Source organism: Hibiscus syriacus, unplaced genomic scaffold (assembly GCF_006381635.1).
Source record: "Hibiscus syriacus cultivar Baekdansim isolate YM2019G1 unplaced genomic scaffold, ASM638163v2 tig00110015_pilon, whole genome shotgun sequence".
NCBI lineage: Eukaryota > Viridiplantae > Streptophyta > Magnoliopsida > Malvales > Malvaceae > Hibiscus > Hibiscus syriacus.
In genome coordinates, this window is record NW_024062564.1 from 1048517 (window position 1) to 1067892 (window position 19376).

Genomic DNA, 19376 nt, shown 5'->3' on the forward strand with positions numbered 1-19376 from the left:
AAGGTACAAGCCTAGGTTAGTTGTCAAAGGGTTCACTCAAAGGTTTGGTTTAGACTACTTTGATACATACTATCCCATTACGAAAATCTCAACGATTCGTGCATTATTTGCGCTAGCCTCTATTCATAAGTTACAGGTACATCAAATGGATGTTAAGACTGCTTTCTTGAATGGGGATCTAGATGAGGAGATTTACATGGAGCAACCACAGTGGTATGAGAAATTCCATAAAACTATTCTTAGTTTTGGTTTTATTGTGAATGGTTCAGATGCTTGTGTGTATTCGAAGATGTTTGACACTGAATGTGTCATCATAAGTTTGTATGTTGATGACATGTTGATTTTCAGTTCCAACATTGAGTCCATTAACAAAGTTAAAAATTTCTTGTCCACTAAGTTTGAGATGACAGATTTGGGAGAAGTAGATGTAATCTTAGGAGTCAAAGTTACCAAAACTGATAAGGGATTTTCTTTAAGTTAAGCACATTATATAGAGAAAGTGCTAAAGAAATTTGACAGTTTTGATGTCGTCCTATGACCCTAGCATACATATTGTTAAGAATAAAGGAAGTAGCATTTCCCAAACTGAATATGCTAAATTAATTGGAAGCTTAATGTTCTTAATGAACTATACTCGGCCTGATATTGCTTATGCTGTGAGTAGACTGAGTAGATATACTCATAATCCGAGTGGTGAACACTAGATTGCTCTTAAACGCTTACTGAAGTATCTTAAGGGTACTTTGGATTGGAAACTTGAGTTCATTGTCTTTCCTGCGGTACTGGAAGGATATTGTGATGCCAACTGGGTTTCTGATAATGATGAGGTAAGCTCTACGAGCGAGTATGTTTTTACTTTGGGTGGAGCAGCAATCTCGTGGAAATCATCAAAACAGACTTGTATTGCTCGTTCTACCATGGAGTCAGAGTTTATAGCTCTTGACCTAGCTGGGCAAGAAGCCGAGTGGCTCAGAAGCTTGTAAGTAGATATTCCATTGTGGGGAAGACCGACTCCTCCAGTTTCATTATTGTGTGATTCACAAGCTGCGATATGTGTGGCTAAGAACCAAGCTTACAATGGTAAGAAAAAGACACATTCGCATAAGACATGAATCTGTTAGATACTTAATAAAGAATATAGTGCTCTCTTTAGAGTATGTGAAGTTAGAAAGGAACCTAGCAGATCCACTTACCAAAGGGTTAAGTCGGAAGCTGGTCCTAGATTCGTCGAGGGGGATGAGTCTAAAGCCCATTGGTTGAGGAATTCATGATGGATACCCAACTTAGTTATCAAAGTTCCATGAGGTCAAACGAAACCATAGAAAGACTCATAGTGCACATTCCTACTGCATATCCCTATGATGAATAATATGAATGCCCAGGATGAGCTTAATTGCTCTTAATAAATTCATAACTCATGCTTTAAGTGGTCTTAGTATGAAAAACTTGATGAATTTACCGATTTTGGCTAAATATCTATTCTTAATAAGTTCATAACCCAGAGTGAGTGGGTAGAAAATGATGAACTTACCGACAGAAAGGTTGAGTTTGTTAAACTCTTAATATATAAATTCAAATCCAAGTATTTGGATGGTTCTAGTGAGAAGGACTTATTGAATTTACTGATAAATGAGGTTGAATATTTATTCTTAATGACTTCTTAGCCCAGAGTTTGGGTGGTTCATTAATAATGAACTTGAAGAAAGTCACCATACCCTTTGTGAGGTTGAGCTATTATAAAAGCTCTTAATTATTTCATATCCTTTTTTAAAGGGTGGTTTATGTTAAGAAAACTTGATAAAATAACCTATGTAAGTGAGAAGGGTTAGCCGCCTTCTATGAAAAATATTGGGCCATTTTTCTAGCACACTTACTAGAATCCTGAGGTAAGATGGCCAAATATATACTTTTGTATATATATATATATATATATATATATCTTACACATCGAGGACTCAGGCGGATGAAGGGGTCAGTTGTGTGTTATAAGTTTACCCCCATCTTAGAAAGTTCCAGACTAGTTTCACTTATCTAAAAGAAGGATTTCTCATCATCACTATGTACTAGTTCCAGATACGTTCACTAGTGCTTAAGCAACTAATCTTGCTATTGCTTTTCTGGAAAGTATGTTTTTGAGTTTAAGAAGAATTCTTTCGCATTAGTGGGGGAATGTTGGTAATGCTCAATCCCACATAGTATTGGAAACACTATTGGGAATGAGTATTTAAGGTTTGGATTTCCCACTTCCTTGTTGAGTGATAGAGAACAAGGGGGACTCTCGCGCACCGCTGCCGCCTTCGTCCATCTCGTCTCGGCTCGGCTCGGCACGGCACGAATTGGCTCAGCTCGTGGTAATACGTGTCTTCGACACGTCCGCGCGGATACTATCTTTTTAGAGAAAATTCTTGAGGAATTTTTCTTTGAAAGAAACAAATGGAAAATGTGAAAGATTTCAATTGATATTTATAGGCTGCTGAGGACTGTTTAAATTCAAAATGATAATAGATGATTTATGAGTTATCAGAAATTAAACAGTTCTTTCCTAAACTAAATCAAAGAACGTTAAGATGTATCTGGACTGATTTCCAACTTTGTACAGAGGAGACAAGCTGTTAATATCAGGAGTTACATGAGTTATTTGATTTAATTCCAGGGGTTACATGATATAATTTCGAGAGTTATAACAGCTGAATAATGATGCAATGAACCTGGACTATTTCTGAGTCTGGTTCATCTAGACGTTTCAGCTGTTACAAAGAAGAGATTTAATCCTGAAATTTTATGGACGATTTTAACCCTATTTCTAGCCTATAAATAGAGAGCTATATTCAGTTTCTCAACTCACTCTCAACATTCAGAATTCACTCTCCAAGTGTTTTCTAAAAATTCTCTCTTTGTACTTTCCGATCAGAAAAGCAATACTACCAGCAGTTCACTCCGATTTCAGGTGTACGGAATTTGGAGCGACCGTGTTAACCTCGGGGGACGGTCTGCCTACTGCAACGATTACACACATCGGGGCGAATTCGTTTCTAAGGCAGTGGTTTTTACCACGACACGGTTTACGAATCTGTTCATTTTAATTACTGTTTTTATTTCCAGTCAGTGCTAACGGTGTAGTTTTGCAGTTCATATATCCAACAATGCTCTACTATTTGTTCTATTGCAAGCAAATATGTAGATTATGATATCCTACAATTCTTCAAGTCAAGAAAAATATCACTTTCTACTTGCACAATTTCTAATCTATATGAAGCTGGTCTCTTTTGACATGAAAGATTTCAACTCATTTTAAGTTGTACTAACTGTCTTCTTCAAACAAAAAAAAATGTTATCTTGGTCAAAATGCATCAGTATATATGTTCTCCAGCCTCCAGAAATAAAATAGAAAATTAAAGTTCACATGCTTATCATTCTGTTGATTAATTGGCTTGTTTGTTTAATCACCTAAACAACAATTTTGTCAAACTCCAATTTAACCACCTTGTTTGTTTAATCTAAATCTAATTTACCAAAATTTAATCAAACTAACATTAATTGGCTTAGAAAAGTTTTCTGGGGAAAAGTAGTGAAAATGAATTAAAATACCAACTAGTTTTAAAGGAATTTTATAATTTGCCAAATTCCTTAACCCTATGGCGATCGTGCAATTGAATTGGTTTAAAGAAGTAATGAATTCATATAACTCAATATACGGCGACTAGTTGAAAATTCTTTTGGGAGATTTCTTGTTATTGATACAAGTTTGTACATTTAAAATTAGATTTGATGAATATGCTCTCCAAAAATTCCGAGTTCGAGTAGTTATGCAAAATATGTGAACATTTATTGTCAATCGACTATGAAGATTCTAAACAGATAGAATCTTATAACCACCCAAACTAATAAAAAATTTGATCCATCAACACATCCAACTCGGGAAAACTCATTTCACTTTCTTTTGTTAAAGAATCTACCGGGTGAAAACATTAACCCGACCCTATACCAACTAAATTCAGAATGAAAACGAATAATCCACACATCGATTAAGCATAACTTGATTATTTTGTTAACGACTAACGAAATTTATAAAACCTGCAACTCAGCTAGCAGCAATGGCATCCGTTATTTCCGTTGAGAGATTGATTGCAGGAAAAATATAATTGATCAAGTTGTTGCTTTCGACCACTTGTGAATACCAAAAATTATTGTTTGATACAAAGAAAAAAAAGTTAATTGCTATGTACATTCTTCAGAAAAAGAAGAAGAAGAAGAAATTATATTAGAAAACTCGTATGTCTTAAAGATCTCCATCATACCCGACTCTCAAGTTCAACCCTTAAATCCGCGAATTTTGAAAACTACTTGGCGGTTGCGAGGATTTGTCAGTTCCATTACAGTACGATCTATGGCCTTAAATATGTTCCCACCATCTATACCCAGATATTTTTTTATTCTTTTTAATTGATTAAGCTCGCTTTAGTCTCATATTTTGACTGCATTTAAATTCCAGGTTTATTTCGAGGTTTCATGAAAAATAGTACGAATGATTTGTAAAAAATTGTTCAAAAAATAAAAATACGAATTCGGAAGACACCTAAAACATCGGTTTCTATTCAGGATTACTTCATAATATAAACAGGAATAGTTATACAAAACTTGCGAAGATTTTGAAAACCCTAACGAGAAAAGAACGAAACAAACAGGTCGAGCGAAATCAATTTTGATCTGGTTTCCGTGCAAGGTTGCTCCTTGGAGAGCGTCCCTTGCCGCCTTGGCATCCTCCACGTGCTTAAAGTAGACGAAGGCGTAGCTTCTCGAAGAGTACGTGGTGACGCTATCTAGTGCGCCGAATTTGTTGAACAACTCCGTCAGATCCGAATCCACCGTCTCGCCTGGCAGGTTTCTACCCACAAATGATTCGACGGCGGTGCGGAATCGTACGATTCTTTGCCTAGCCTCTGTAGATTCATCGGTGGACCAATTGCGCGGGTTTTAAAGTTATGGCTCAAAGAATCCCATTGAAGGAGATTGGGGGGGAAATATATAAACCTCAAGCGAGAAGGAAGGATAAAGGATAGGGCCACATTGCAACGTTGTCGTATCGAAACAGATAGCCAAATCTTTAAAATAATGATTAATTGTTGTTTTAGTCCCTTTATTATGCTGAATTTTAAATTTGAATATTATTTGTAAATCCAAATTGAAGACCGTTGTTGCTAAAGAAATGATACGAATTTCTCAAAACAGTCTTCAGCGTTCGGTTAACAAACAAATTCATTATTGGTTAAATACCATGCCTGAAGACACTAGTTTTTATTTCATTTGTTTTATTTATTTATTATTATTATTTTGTTTTATTATTATATTATATTATTATTAAATAATTAATTAATTTTAATACATTGCAGGCCCAAAACTCGGAGCCTAATTACAAATCAACTCAGCCCAATTTACATGCCCAGGCCCAATCAGATACAAGCCCAACCTGGATCTAACTAAACCCTAAACCAAATTTAGGGTTTGTATCATCTCAGTCAGCCGCCAGCTCTTTTCACCCGTTGGATCTGGCCTTGATCCAACGGCCCAGATGACTCCAACAAAGAAAACCCTAGGGTATCATAACCCTAGGGCCATGTTCAGCCGCCGCCTCGCCAGAAACCTCAAGCCGCCTTGCCGACGCTTCAGTGCCACGATGACGCCAACAGAATACTCCAGAAGCTCTGCTATAACGATAACAGCCGCCCACGTCAAGCTCTATGGTGAGTCACCACCATAGCTATGGTGACTCACCGAACTCGACCCTTTATTATCCGGTCCGAGGAGTACACTGCGGTGGCTATAAAAGTCACCACCGAACCTGCAAAGAAAGAAACACACAACAACAACCAACGGGGGAACAAAAGAGAACTATACCCAACACAGCAGAAAAAGGGAAAACAGATAGCAACAACCCAACAGCCAAATATCGAAAAAAAAGAAGAGAGAAACTTACCGAGGAAACTGTAGTCATCAGAGCCTCCTCGTGCCGTCGGAAAGCCGAAAGTCAAAGGTAAAAAACCTTAGATCTAGGTCGATCTAAGGAGATTTAGGGTAAAAGGAGGCTGAATTTGGCCTTTAGGAGTTCAAATCCTTAATTTGGTGTAGTTTGGTAATCTCCGGCCACCGGAGACGGCGGCCGGCGGCAGTGATCGGCACCAGAATGTGGCAGCCGGCCGTCCTCTGGTTGGAAGAATCTAGAGAGAGGCGAGAGAGAAATCTCTCTCTCAGTTCTAGAGAGAAAGAAGAAATGAAGGAAATGATAAGATGGCCCGAAGGGCCAGCCAAAATAGGGTATATATGCCCTCTCTTAAACGACGTCGTTTAAGGGAGGGCCTCTGTGTAATTTTGCATACGACTAAACTATTCCCACAGCCATTGTAACTTTAAAAACTTGCAATTTGATCCTTATAGCATGTTTTTATATATTATAATTCGATCTAGTAATTTTATTTTATTTTATTTTAGTCCTTTACATAATATAATATATATATTTAGGATAAATACCTAATTTAGTCCCTTATAGTTTAGTAATTATCATTTTAACCCGAATTAATTAAATAAGGCTAAATTACATTATTAGTACTTAGATCTTTTTATTATTCGAATTAGAGCCTTTAATTTTAATAATTATAATTTTAATCACTTATTAATAATTAAGGTTAATTACATCATTAGTAATTGTATTTTTATAATACAATAAATAAGGGCTGTAAATTTTAATATTTTATATTTTAATCCTATTATTTTAATTTTATATGTTTTAGTCACTATTTAATTGCAATTTAATTCGTATTATTATCATTTCAATTCCAATATGTTTAAATGATTATTTTATTTTCATATTAGTCATATAAATATACATCTATATATTTTGTTTAAATATTAATATTTATTTATTTTTCGATATTAAGAAAATGACAGTCTTAAAGCAACTAGATGTTATATTCTAGTATTTTAAAAATAAATAAATATCTTACTTATAAAAACCATAAAACACATATTGTTTTATTTTATTAAGGAAAATAGTTATTTTTAATATTTATTTAAATATTAAGAAATGACAATCTTAATATAACTGGATGTCAATTTTCTAGTATTTTTAAATAAATATTTTACTTTTTTTATAAATTGTATATATTAATCTATTTTTAATAAATGTTTTATTAATATTTATTTATTTATTTTTGAATATTAAGAAAAGAGACGTCTTAAAACACCTAGAATCCCTTTTCTGATATTTCTAAATAAATACATATTTTATTAATATATTTTCATAAAAATAACAATATTATAAAATAAATATATCTTTGAATTTTTAAATTTCTAATAATAGAGACAATTTATAATTAAAAAGTACCAATTTTGGGCGTTGTAGGGGTACTAATCATTCCCTAAACGTAACCGACCACTAATCCCTTTTTATTATTAAAAAGAATGAATTTTTGGTTAAAACGCAGATCAGTTTATCTTTTAATCTATGTTTTCTTAAAAACTCTTTTAAATGATGATTTTTAGGTATTCGACCTACCTGGCCCAAAAGGCCGATGGCGACTCCCAAATTATTTTAAAAACCATTTATTCACATCACTTTTCCCGCCAAGTAAAAAATTCGCTCCCGGACGAAAACCGGTTACGACAGCTTGGCGACTCCGTTGGGGATAAAGTCAAGCTTTTAAAATCAATTATAAATTATCTCTATTAATTATAAATTAAAAATTCATATATTTATTTTATAATTCTTTCTTTTCAAAATTTTTATATATACTTATTTTTTCATAGTATTTATATATATTATTTTATTAATATTTCATTTTATTTGCAAGTATTTTATTTCATTATTTATTTTTCTGTCAGAGGTTTGAACATTTTCTCCTTACACACAACACTTGCATTGCATAACATAAAGCTCTATAATTGAGTTTGTCCCTTTTAAGTGGGAGTGAAAGCGACGTCTTCGTGAGAATTTATTCTCCGTGTCAGACCTAGCAAGTAACTTTCGGGGTTCAGATGCTCTATGTCTTCGTGAGAATTTTTTCTCCGTGTTAGACATAAAGAAATGTGTCCCCTCGAATTGAACTCGGTGTGCTTAAGTCTGTAATGGACTAGGATTGAGGGTTGATAGCCCAAGGGGGCATCAACAAGGACAATTCGAGTACCTTTACTCCTAGAACTAAAAACCTGCATATAATAAACCCTAGAAATTCTCCTAATCTAAGACAATACTGAAACCATGTCCATAGGTATACACAAAGGAGAAATAAGCTCTAGCTTTTAATTTATTTAATTTATTATTTTCCTCTCTGAATAAATGCATGTGAACTAGAAATCATGCAGTTAGGTTAATTTTTCCAAACAAAGCATGGAACTAGAAAGCATGAGGTTAAGATTTATACCTTGATAGATAGACTTTTCTTTCGATTAATTGGTACTAACTAATTTCTTTTTTCACTTCTCATTTTTTCATACATATTGTTTGCTCTAAACTTGTTTATATTTAATTTGTTTTGTTTGAATTGCATGATCATGGCATAATCAAAAGGTGTTGACTTGAAAGACTGTTCATCAAATTGGAAAGAAATCGTAAATGGACAAAAAGTTTTATGATCAAACAAAATATGATACGGCCAAGGAAAAACATCCTGAAGAAACTACGAGGATCGAGGGAAGTTCTGTACATAGAGAACCGGTTATATTAATACCAAAAGTGTTACACAAAGATCCTACCAGATTGATACCAAAAGCAGTCTATGGTAAGAACAACAGTCAGGGCATTCAGAGTAGTGGAGGTTTTTATGAAGCTCAAGCATGTTATTTGAAGGACTTGAATGACCAAAACAAGAAATTGAGCACATAAATTAAAACCATGCATGAATATTTTCAGAAGATCAGTCAAACCTTTCAAAATGCTGGCCTAGGAAGTACCTTAGAAGAGTGGATAACAGGGGTCACCAAGCTGAAAAAGAACTGCAACATATATGAAGATCTTGTTCAAGAACTTCTTGGACAGAAAAGTTATCTTACAAGGGAAAATGAGCAACTCCGAGAAATGACACAGAAGATGAAAGAGAATGTCATGGAAGAAGTTGCAGTCCAGACAAATAATATGGTTCTTAAATGATAGATTTAGCTGATTTTACAAGGAGATGAAGCAGACTTAAGACTCAACTTTTTGAGCATGAATGGAAACTAACTGGGCTTTGGAGAAGTTAGGAGTGAAAGATATCCTTATATGTAAAGTTTTGTTTGATGTACCGAAACTTTTGTGTTCAATGAAATCTGTTCTAAGATGATCACTCTTGAGTAAACACCTTTTCATACATGCATTTGTATTTTGCATCTTTGCATTTTTCACTGTGCATTTATACTTTTATATTTGCTTTTGTACTATACAATTTGCATTTTTATTGTTACATTCACATATTTACATTTGCATTTACCTTTGCATTTTTTACGTTTGTATTTACATTTTCATTTTTACATAATTACATTTGGTTTTAAACTATTTTACATACATTTAAACATGAAAACATGAGAGTAATTCGTGGAGGATTCCATGACAGAATTTCTGAAATCAAAGTGGAGTTAACTTTGTCTTCCTAAACAAGGATAAGAACCATGAATGAGATCTTAGCAAGGGCCAGTAGAATCGAGAAACTGCAAGAGCAACTTATTAAGACTCAACAAGAAATGACTAATCACGCAAAAAAGATCCAAGATGATTCAAAAGAACAAATGACCACGTTAATGGATATGATGAATGATATGATCCATGGAGAGAAACCCTTAGAGGATTCCGCAGTGAAGGCTATGAATGAGGATCTGAATGATAATGATGAGTTCGACGTGATATTGTCTGATGATTACGAACCTATTAGTGAGTATGGTAATTCAGGACAGCTTCAAGATTTGGTCCCGAAGGGTATGAATGAATTAATAGTGAATGAAGAATCAATGAATGGAAAAAGTTCACTTGTGAGAGATAAGTTTTACCCAACGAAAAAGGACATAGAAAAGGGTCAAAGGCTAGTCAAGAAGAAAAAGAATGTGCAGAGTTTTCAATTTCCTCCTTTCCACTTTTCAGGTGAAAAATCATATTAAAAAATGCTCTCTGCCAGCTTAACTACTCCACGACTTGTTCAGTCACAATGGCCTCCAAATGAGAATTGGACCTATAAGGATGCTCCTTGGATAAATCAGACTGGAATTCCAAGTTGTTCAACTAAGGTTCCTGATAACCTTGAGGGAAATTTCCAAGATCCTTTAGAGCAAACAATTCAAAAATGCAAGGTAAAAGAAGGGGTTAAAGTTCCACACTCAGAAATTATTGCCTCGACTGAGACTAATGTGATCAAATCCTGTGAAGAATATCATACACAAGAAAATTGGAAAGGAAATCAAAGCAAAAAGGTTCCCATGGATGTAATCAGAGATTGGCCTGTAGGCCTAAAAATAAACTAGGAAGATGCAACCATGAAAACATCTCAAACACCCATATCAGACTTCCTGAAGACAGATGAAACTTTGGGCAGTTTAGAGAACAGGACAAATACTATGCCAATCACAGCTGCAATATGTGTTCAGAACCGGGACAAAGCTATTGTCACTAATAAAGATTGTTTTGAGCCCAAATTCCAACCGCTAAACAAGGAGATAAGATCAGACCACAAAGCTGCTAAGGAAGAAATAGAGATTGGTACGTCTGAGGAATCATCCAAACGAGCCTAGATAAGAGAAATGATCAAGAAATGGCGGGCAAGTGAGGAAAAAGACTATGATCCTGTTACACACTCAACATTAGAGGAGTAATGATGCATAATAAATAAACAAGTGGAAGTGATATCTACCACTGTAGTATCTTTCTATTTTCAGTATCTTGTTTGAACATGTTTTTTGTTCCTTTCTCCGCCTTGTGTGTAATAAATAAACTTGTGTTGCTTTTATGGTTATGAGCAAGGAATCAATTTTTAATCTTGAGATTATTGAGTATCAAGTAGATTAAATATTCTTTTAATTTTTCAAGAATTATATATCTTTGGCAAGTGATAAAATTATACCTTCCATCCAATGCCAATTACTTGATCCTTACTAAAACCAAATTTTGACCGTACATTTATCTGAGACTCTGAAGAAATGTCTCTACCTGTTTTTGAGACACCAACTCTAGATGTTTACCTTCTCGGATAGAGTTGGTTGGTTTATGATACTACCCCTTCCACCATATATATGACCTCAAAAGTCACACATTTGACCTTCCAAATACAAAACCATCATAAACCAAAAGACTTCAAAAGAACCAAACTTTCAGTTATCCGTGAATTTTCCTACAAGAAGAGATGAGATGAGGCATCATGGACCAACTTATCGAAGATAATTTCGAGTGATTGGGACATACTCAAAGAAGAAGGAAAAAGTGATTGATTGAAATAAATATATCATGCATTAATTACATTTTTTCATGTAAATAAAGTTAATCTTGAATATTCATCCCCCTGTGGATACCTCTTTTTACAAAGGTTTCTGTGTATGAGATGATGAACGGCATTGTTTCATTTATCCTTTAATATATATATATATATATATATATATATATATATATATATATATATCCTTTGTTTTCCCCATTTGAGCCTCAATAATTTTTCTTCTAATTCAACCCTAACCAAGGATCACCCTCTACAGTGGGGGGTAAAGTGAAGGATATTTTCTCACAAGAATAAAGATTGTCAATATAGTTTTATTACGAAGACAAGTTTCCATGAAGTCAAGAAAGTTTTGAACTACAAGGTATGTCAAATACAAAGTGCTTGAAGATCAATCCAGTCAAGAATAACGAAAGACTTTTTGAAATGCAAGAGGAAAAGGAGGTGCTCAAAGCAATTGAAGTCCTATACTCATAAAAAAAAGGAAAAAAGAAAAAAAAAAAAAAAGAAAAAAAGAAAAAAAGAAAAAAAAGAAAAAAAGAAAAAAAGGAAAATTGAATCAAGATGGGTGACTTATTGAAAGTTACAGGTTGATCAAGTACAAAAAGAATTTGAAATGCAAGAGGAAAAGAGGTGCTCAAAAAAAGAAAAAAAGAAAAAAAGGAAAATTGAATCAAGATGGGTGACTTATTGAGCCTCAAGTTACAAGGTTGATCAAGTACAAACAAGAAGAGCAAGAAATGCTGGAGATATGAGAAAATAGAAATGAATCCAAAATTTGGCAGTCTAGAGGGATCCAGATGATGGAAAAATCCCCAACAAAGCAGATCCAAGTTAAGCAAGGCAAGGTGAAGGCATCAGAATGAATTGATCATTGGTTTGATTACCTTTAAACACTTATTTGGGCCTTTTTATCCCTTTCTTTTGTAACCATAAGCCATGGCCTACGTTACGTACCTGAAAAGTCCCTTCTAATCATACATGGATTTCTAAGTGAAAGAAAATATCTTCAGATTTTATTCCGCCTCTCAAGATTGATTTTTATTTACAAAAATTGGTTTTTAAAATCTTTAATGCATGATATGAAAAATGATAAAATGAGGGTTCAAGATATAAATTTTTAAATAACATCTTAGAACCAAAGGAGGATTCGAGTTGAAAACCTGAAAGGGCGGTTCGAATATTGAATGGTGCAACAACGACATTAGAAACGATCTTAAGCTCTTAATGAATCACCGCACATCCTAAAGACGTTCCTGATATTCTGGAATCAAGAAGTATCTCTACGAGATGAACATAACAACCAAAATCAACCCGAAGCGACATACTGAACCAACTTGAAAGAACCTACTTTACCAAAATCAACCTACACCTCAAATCACTCAATAATTTTGACACTTGCCATAGGACTATGATTTTTGAATGATTTAAAAGTATAGTTGATTTATTGGATATTCATTAAATTCATTGTTTATGATTTGATTATATTGTGAACCTGAAAGGGGTAATACTTTACAAAATTCTTTCATTCTTCAATAAAGAAAGGAGAAAAAAACATTTTCAAACAGGACAGTCTCAAATGAGGAAGGTCCTTAAAGCAATTGTTGCTTATTCTACCTCTGTTGTAGAAAAAGAATGAACGAGGCCAGAATAATGAAGCACTTCACATTTTTGAAGGCAAGTGGTCCAAGAAGCCAGAAAGTCTGGAGAATTGAACTTGTGACACTCTCCTATGATATTATTAGTAGCTCATCAAGAAATATTATCGTTTATCTCATGCTGAGGGCGATAAGCATCACCAGACAGATTATTTTCCCCAACCATCAATTCATGTTCTCTAGAAGATTACATCATAGAGCCATGAACAAGTCACTACCTGCACTCTGGTTATACCGTGATGCTGGCTTAAGTCTTGATACATCATTGCTACTTCTTCTATTTCGATCATTTTCTTTGTCAAGATTATATCCATTATGTCATTCATAAGATTGCTGAATTTGAATTTGAGGACTTATGGCACAGAATAAGACATTGGAACAGAATCTACCCTTATAGGCTTTTATATAGAGTAATATTGGTTACAGGATTCCAAAAGTTGAAGATGACCAGTTTTACTGTCAACTAAACTGTTCCATGATTCGAAAAGAGTGGGATATATTGGAGCAGCAGAAGAGACAGTTGTCGTAGCAGTCATTGCAAGAAAATGCACCAACAAAAATCTTCTAGTTCATCCTGATGGTGTTTATTTCTTCCAGAAAGGTTGTTACACAGGATGCTACCGACAATAAGGTCAAATCCGCCAAATCTTCTTATCAATTGCTCCAACCGATTACCATTCAGTTCTTGCACATCTCAAAGATATGCCAAGACAATAGAAGGCAATCTTGCATCACTGATTCCAGAGAAAAGAGACATGACATTGATATCACTGGGGAACTTGTCTCTAGCAGCTCCTCATGTATAGTTTTTAGGGAAACCTAGAAGCATTTCCACCTCATCAGGTTCAAGTGGAGTAACTTTATTCTTTCCAACCCATACCAGATTCCATTTTCAGCACTCATCAAGAACATACTTCTGGACACTCGAAGGTAACTCATCGTCATAAGCTTCAAGAGCCTTACGGATCCTTTCTGTCAATTTGGCACTTCCTGTACATATGTGTATACAGTTCAACTTTATCCCAGGAAGGTCACCAGTTTGTTGTCAATGGAAAAGCATCATGTATGGTGCAATGAGAAAGTAGAATAAGAGGAAATTTGTTCTTAATTGGCAGATTATGAATATAGCCCCATTTCAGGGCAGCAACACAAAAATGCTTCGAATCTACAAATTCTGGCTCTACATCGTATAAGTACCGTGACATTTCAGTCCAAATACTAATTGGAGCAAGTTCCATGTTCTCGTAGTAGAAATAAGGAGGCCCAATAGCATTTTCTAGAAGTGTTCTTTGAGTTATCTGATTTGGTTTGGTAAGAACCCTTAAACCAATCATTAGATTTGAAAGATGAATTTGCTCATAGTAGAGATAAGGAGACCCAATAGCATCTTCTGGAAGTGTTCTTTGAGTTATCTGATTTGGTTTGGTATGAACCCCAAAACCAATCATTAGATTTGAAAGATGAACATGATCATCTTCATTAAGAAGCTTCTTTTCAAGCTTCCTCTGCTTCTTCATTTTCCAAAAATCATAGCCAGAGTTTCGTCTTTGCTTGTAATTGGGGTCATTGCATAATTGATTCCTATCTTCTACTGAAAGAAGTGTGTCAGCAGCCTTAACCATTTGAGCAGCACATAAAAAATCTGTCAACTCTGCAATTGATGAATTTGGATCACATATCTCCATGGATATTGAAGCCTCAGCCTCTGAGTACCCCATTTTCGTCAAGTATAACAGTTTATTCTCCTCATCAGAATCAGAATTCAGGATTTCCTCAGTATCAGAAGAACTATCAATATCTGTGAAATCATCCTGAAAGATCGCTTCATAATCAGACGAGTAGTTATCAGAATCAACATGTTGCATGGAAAAGTATATTCTAGAAATAGCCTTCACTGAAAAAAAGTTCATTGTGTCAGCCTGGAATGAGTTACCAAACGATTTATACCGCTCTGTCCAACTAGATCCTTCCAGATCCAAGAAGTGGGCACCTCATTCAGAAGAGGCACATATCTCAGTCATTTCCGTCAAAATGATTGAGCACTTCTTAAGTTTGTGACAACATGAAGAGATTTCCTCAAGTTACTTGACAACTGCTGTTTAGTGACACCAGAATGAGAGTATTCAAGATAAATATATTTAAGGCATGAATAAAGCTACAAGTACCCACAACAGTACATTGTCAAAATTGAACCTCGTGGGGATCACGATATTGAAATCAAACAAACATTGGAAATAATCCTTACAGTTTAGAAGGTTGGGGGCATTCTAAAGGTCCAATTCAGACAGATTCGTGCGGGACATCTTGAAAACCCATTTCAAACAGAAATAGAATAGTGGGGCATTTTAGGTATTCTTGGAGGCTCATTTCAACCAGAAATAGAATGTTGGGACATTTTGAAGGTTACTTCAGACATATCCATATGGGGCATTTTGAAGTCTCAGATTAACAAGAAGCAAATACTGGGGCATGCTGAAAGCCCCTTTCAAATCAGAATCAGGAATATTGATGTATTTTGAACGTTTGTATTAGCAAATGTTGGGGCATATCGAAAGCCCATTTCAGAAAGAAATGATTCATGTGGGGCATTCTGAGGGCCCACGTCAGTATGAATATTTGGGCATTTTGAAAGCTCACATCAACAAGAAGCAAATATTGGGGTATGTTGAAAACCTATTTCATTCATAATCAACAACATTGACGCATTTTGAATGTTTACGTCAACAAATGTTGGGGCTTACTGCAAGCCCATTTCAATTAATTGGAATGTTGACACATTTTGAACGTTTGTATTAGCCAATGTTGGGGCTCACTGAAGGCCTACATCGTCATGTGTTAAAGATCATTGATTTTGAGCAAATATTTCCAATCAGACAGAAAGATATGAAGAATGAAAAGGGTAAAACAGTGACAGTCGAGCTATCTATACATAATTAATTCTTTCATCATGCAGTTACATCAGGGTCTTGTTGTTGAACAAATATTTACTCAGCAAGTATGGTTTTAAATACCCAATCTTCTTAACCATGTGTCACATGACAGCGTGTTCTTTGTTAATCTACATCATGGTTTCATGAATAAAGATGGTCCTCAGGCAAACCAGTCGATCCAGGGTTCAATTCCTCAAAATCTCGGCTTTGAATTTTGTATTTTGTGTGTCGGTGATGATTGAAAATATTTCTTTGAGATTTCTGGCAGTTAGTTTCAACCATAATGTTGAGGTTACGAAGCTGTTTTTCACATCAATTGTTGTTTGCTTGATGATATTGAATAAAGAGGCTCATATTATATTACCCTTACTCCCATTGTTATTGGTGTTATCATTGCCAGCCAGGGTGAACGGAGTTTTCATCTATTTTGGTTTTATCATGGGTGTTTCATCCCCAACGACAAGAATTTCATGGATATCGTTCTATACATGGCTCCTATAGCTGATGTGTTTTCATTTCTTACAACACTCATTATGGAAGAAAACATGATTGGTATTACACTTTCCCTTGCCCAAGATGAAATCAAGATCAGTTGGTATCTCTTATTCAATTCGACACTAGCATATCTTGTGGACTTGACCAACTTTTTGGTCATACCAACATCACACTTGAATCCCCATTAAGTTTTGTTCTCAAGTGATCTTGTGACATCATACAAAAGCTTTGAATACTAGGCAAAGAGCTTCAATGATTGAGAAATCTGAGCAGAAGGCACAGAAAAGGATGAATGTGTTGTCAAATACGAACCAGTAATTATGGTGCTAAACCAATGTTGTGATCATATGGTATCCATCTATTGATTCAAGATGAATTATGTTTTCTTCAACCCCAAGATTAGAAATGAGATATGATGAAGATTTCTTTCCACAGAAGGAGAGCTAAAATTTTAACAACAAGAAACTAGTGGAGCCAACTATGATTGAACGACAGGTTGTTGTTAGTATCTCGACATGATATGGTCCAAGTTGCCTTGTTCGAGATCTTATTAAATGTGTAGACATGAAAGGAATTAGGATAAATTCTCCTTATGATGTGTTTTAAGAGTCAAATGAGAACAGACGTTTCCATGCTGAATTTGGCATATCTACATCTACATTCTTCAAAGATGATAGATTCTCTCTTCAAAGATGATAGATTCTCTTTTTAAAGATGATAGATTCTCTTTTCAAAGATGAAAGCTTTATTGGATTTCTACACAAGTCCAAGCAAAGAAAGTTGGTTTTATCAAAGACATAATGGTGCATCAAGATCATAGTTTGGACTACGGCAAGAGTTCCATAAATGAAACATTTCCTCTGAGACTTTCATGAAGCAAAGAAGACGCAAAGATACAAGTTGATCAGATGATTCTGCAGAAATGCAAGCTTGATAGCATAAGTTGCTACACTGATATCCAGAGGTAACCTTGGCAATAAATAATGAAGTGAAGGAAGACCAAGTTCACCACTTTGAAGTCAAATGAAGATTGTATCAACATTCATGCATTCATAAGAACATCATTTGTACAATAGATAATGCATTACATTGATACATCTGAGTGCATTCAAACATAAAGTTTTACATATCTTCGTAAGAACAAGAAGATTCATGATGAAAATACCTTACAAGAAGAAGGTAGAATTCAAAACCGCAAAAACAAGAATCACGCAAACATCTGAAGAATATATGGACGTAATCCACAAGAATGAGCATTATCTTGAGATTAGGGCATGTTACCCAATCAACATGTTATTTTGAAAAATAATTAGAAAACGATTTTCATAGTTTCTCATTCAATCTTTTCTGAAAATGAAATTGTTGAATAGTAAGAAAACGATTTCCATGGTATCTTACTTAGTAAACTATTTCCCACATCCATAAGACCTACAGTGCAGGATGTTTTCACAAAAATTATCTCACTTGAGATTGTTTTTCTTAAAACAAAATTTGTCTCGCTTGAGACAGTTTCACTTGAAACAAAAATTATCTCACTTGAGATTGTTTTTCTTAAAACAAAGATTTGTCTTGCTTGAGACAGTTATTTCGAGTTATTTTGAAATGGGGCATGTTACCCAATCAACAAGTTATTTTGAAGAAGAATGAGAAAACGATTTTCCATAGTTTCTCATTCAATCTTTTTTGCAAATGAAATTCTTGAAAAGTAAGAAAACGATTTCCATAGTATCTTACTTAGTAAACTATTTCCCACATCCATAAGACCTACAGTGCATGATATTTTCACAAAAATTATCACACTTGAGATTGTTTTTCTTAGAACAAAATTTGTCTCGCTTGAGGCAGTTTCACTTGAAACAAAAATTATCTCACTTGAGATTGTTTTTCTTAAAACAAAGATTTGTTTCGCTTGAGACAGTTATTTCGAGTTATTTCGAAATGGGGCATGTTACCCAATCAACAAGTTATTTTGAAGAAGAATGAGAAAACGATTTTTCATAGTTTCTCATTCAATCTTTTCTGAAAATGAAATTGTTGAAAAGTAAGAAAACGATTTCCATAGTTTCTTACTTAGTAAACTATTTCCCATATCTGTAAGTCCTACAGTGCATGATGCTTCCAAAAAGCATTCGGGAGCTTTTTGATGTTTTCAAAGCCTTAGGGTCATATGTAAGTCCTACAGTGCATGATGTTTCCAAAAAGCCTTCGGGAGATTTTTGATGTTTTCAAAGCCTTAGGGTCATCTGTAAGTCCTACAGTGAGTGATGTTTCCAAAAAAGCCTTCGGGAGCTTTTTGATGTTTTCAAAGTCTTAGGGTCATCTGTAAGTCCTACAGTGCGTGATGTTTCCAAAAAAGCCTTCGGGAGCTTTTTGATGTTTTCGAAACCTTCGGGTCATCAGCATTTCCAGAAGAGTTCATAATGAGAAGAACTCATCTGAAGAAGGAAGAAGAAGTTCATAATGAGAAGAACTTATTCAACCTTTCGCTTGAATTCATCATTCGATGGATCAGCATTACCAGAAAGCTCATAATGAGAAGAATTTATCTGAAGAAGGGAGAAGAAGTTCATAATGAGAAGAGCTTGTTCAACCTTTTGCTCAAATCCATCACTCGATGGATCAGCTTTTCCAGAGAAAGTTCATAATGAGAAGAACTTATCTGAAGAAGGAAGAAGAAGTTCATAATGAAAAGAACTTATTCAACCATTCGCTTGAATTCGTCATTCGATGGATCAGCTTTTCCAGAGAAAGTTCATAATGAGAAGAACTTATCTGAAGAAGGAAGAAGAAGTTCATAATGAGAAGAGCTTGTTCAACCTTTTGTTTAAATTCATCATTTGATGGATCAACAT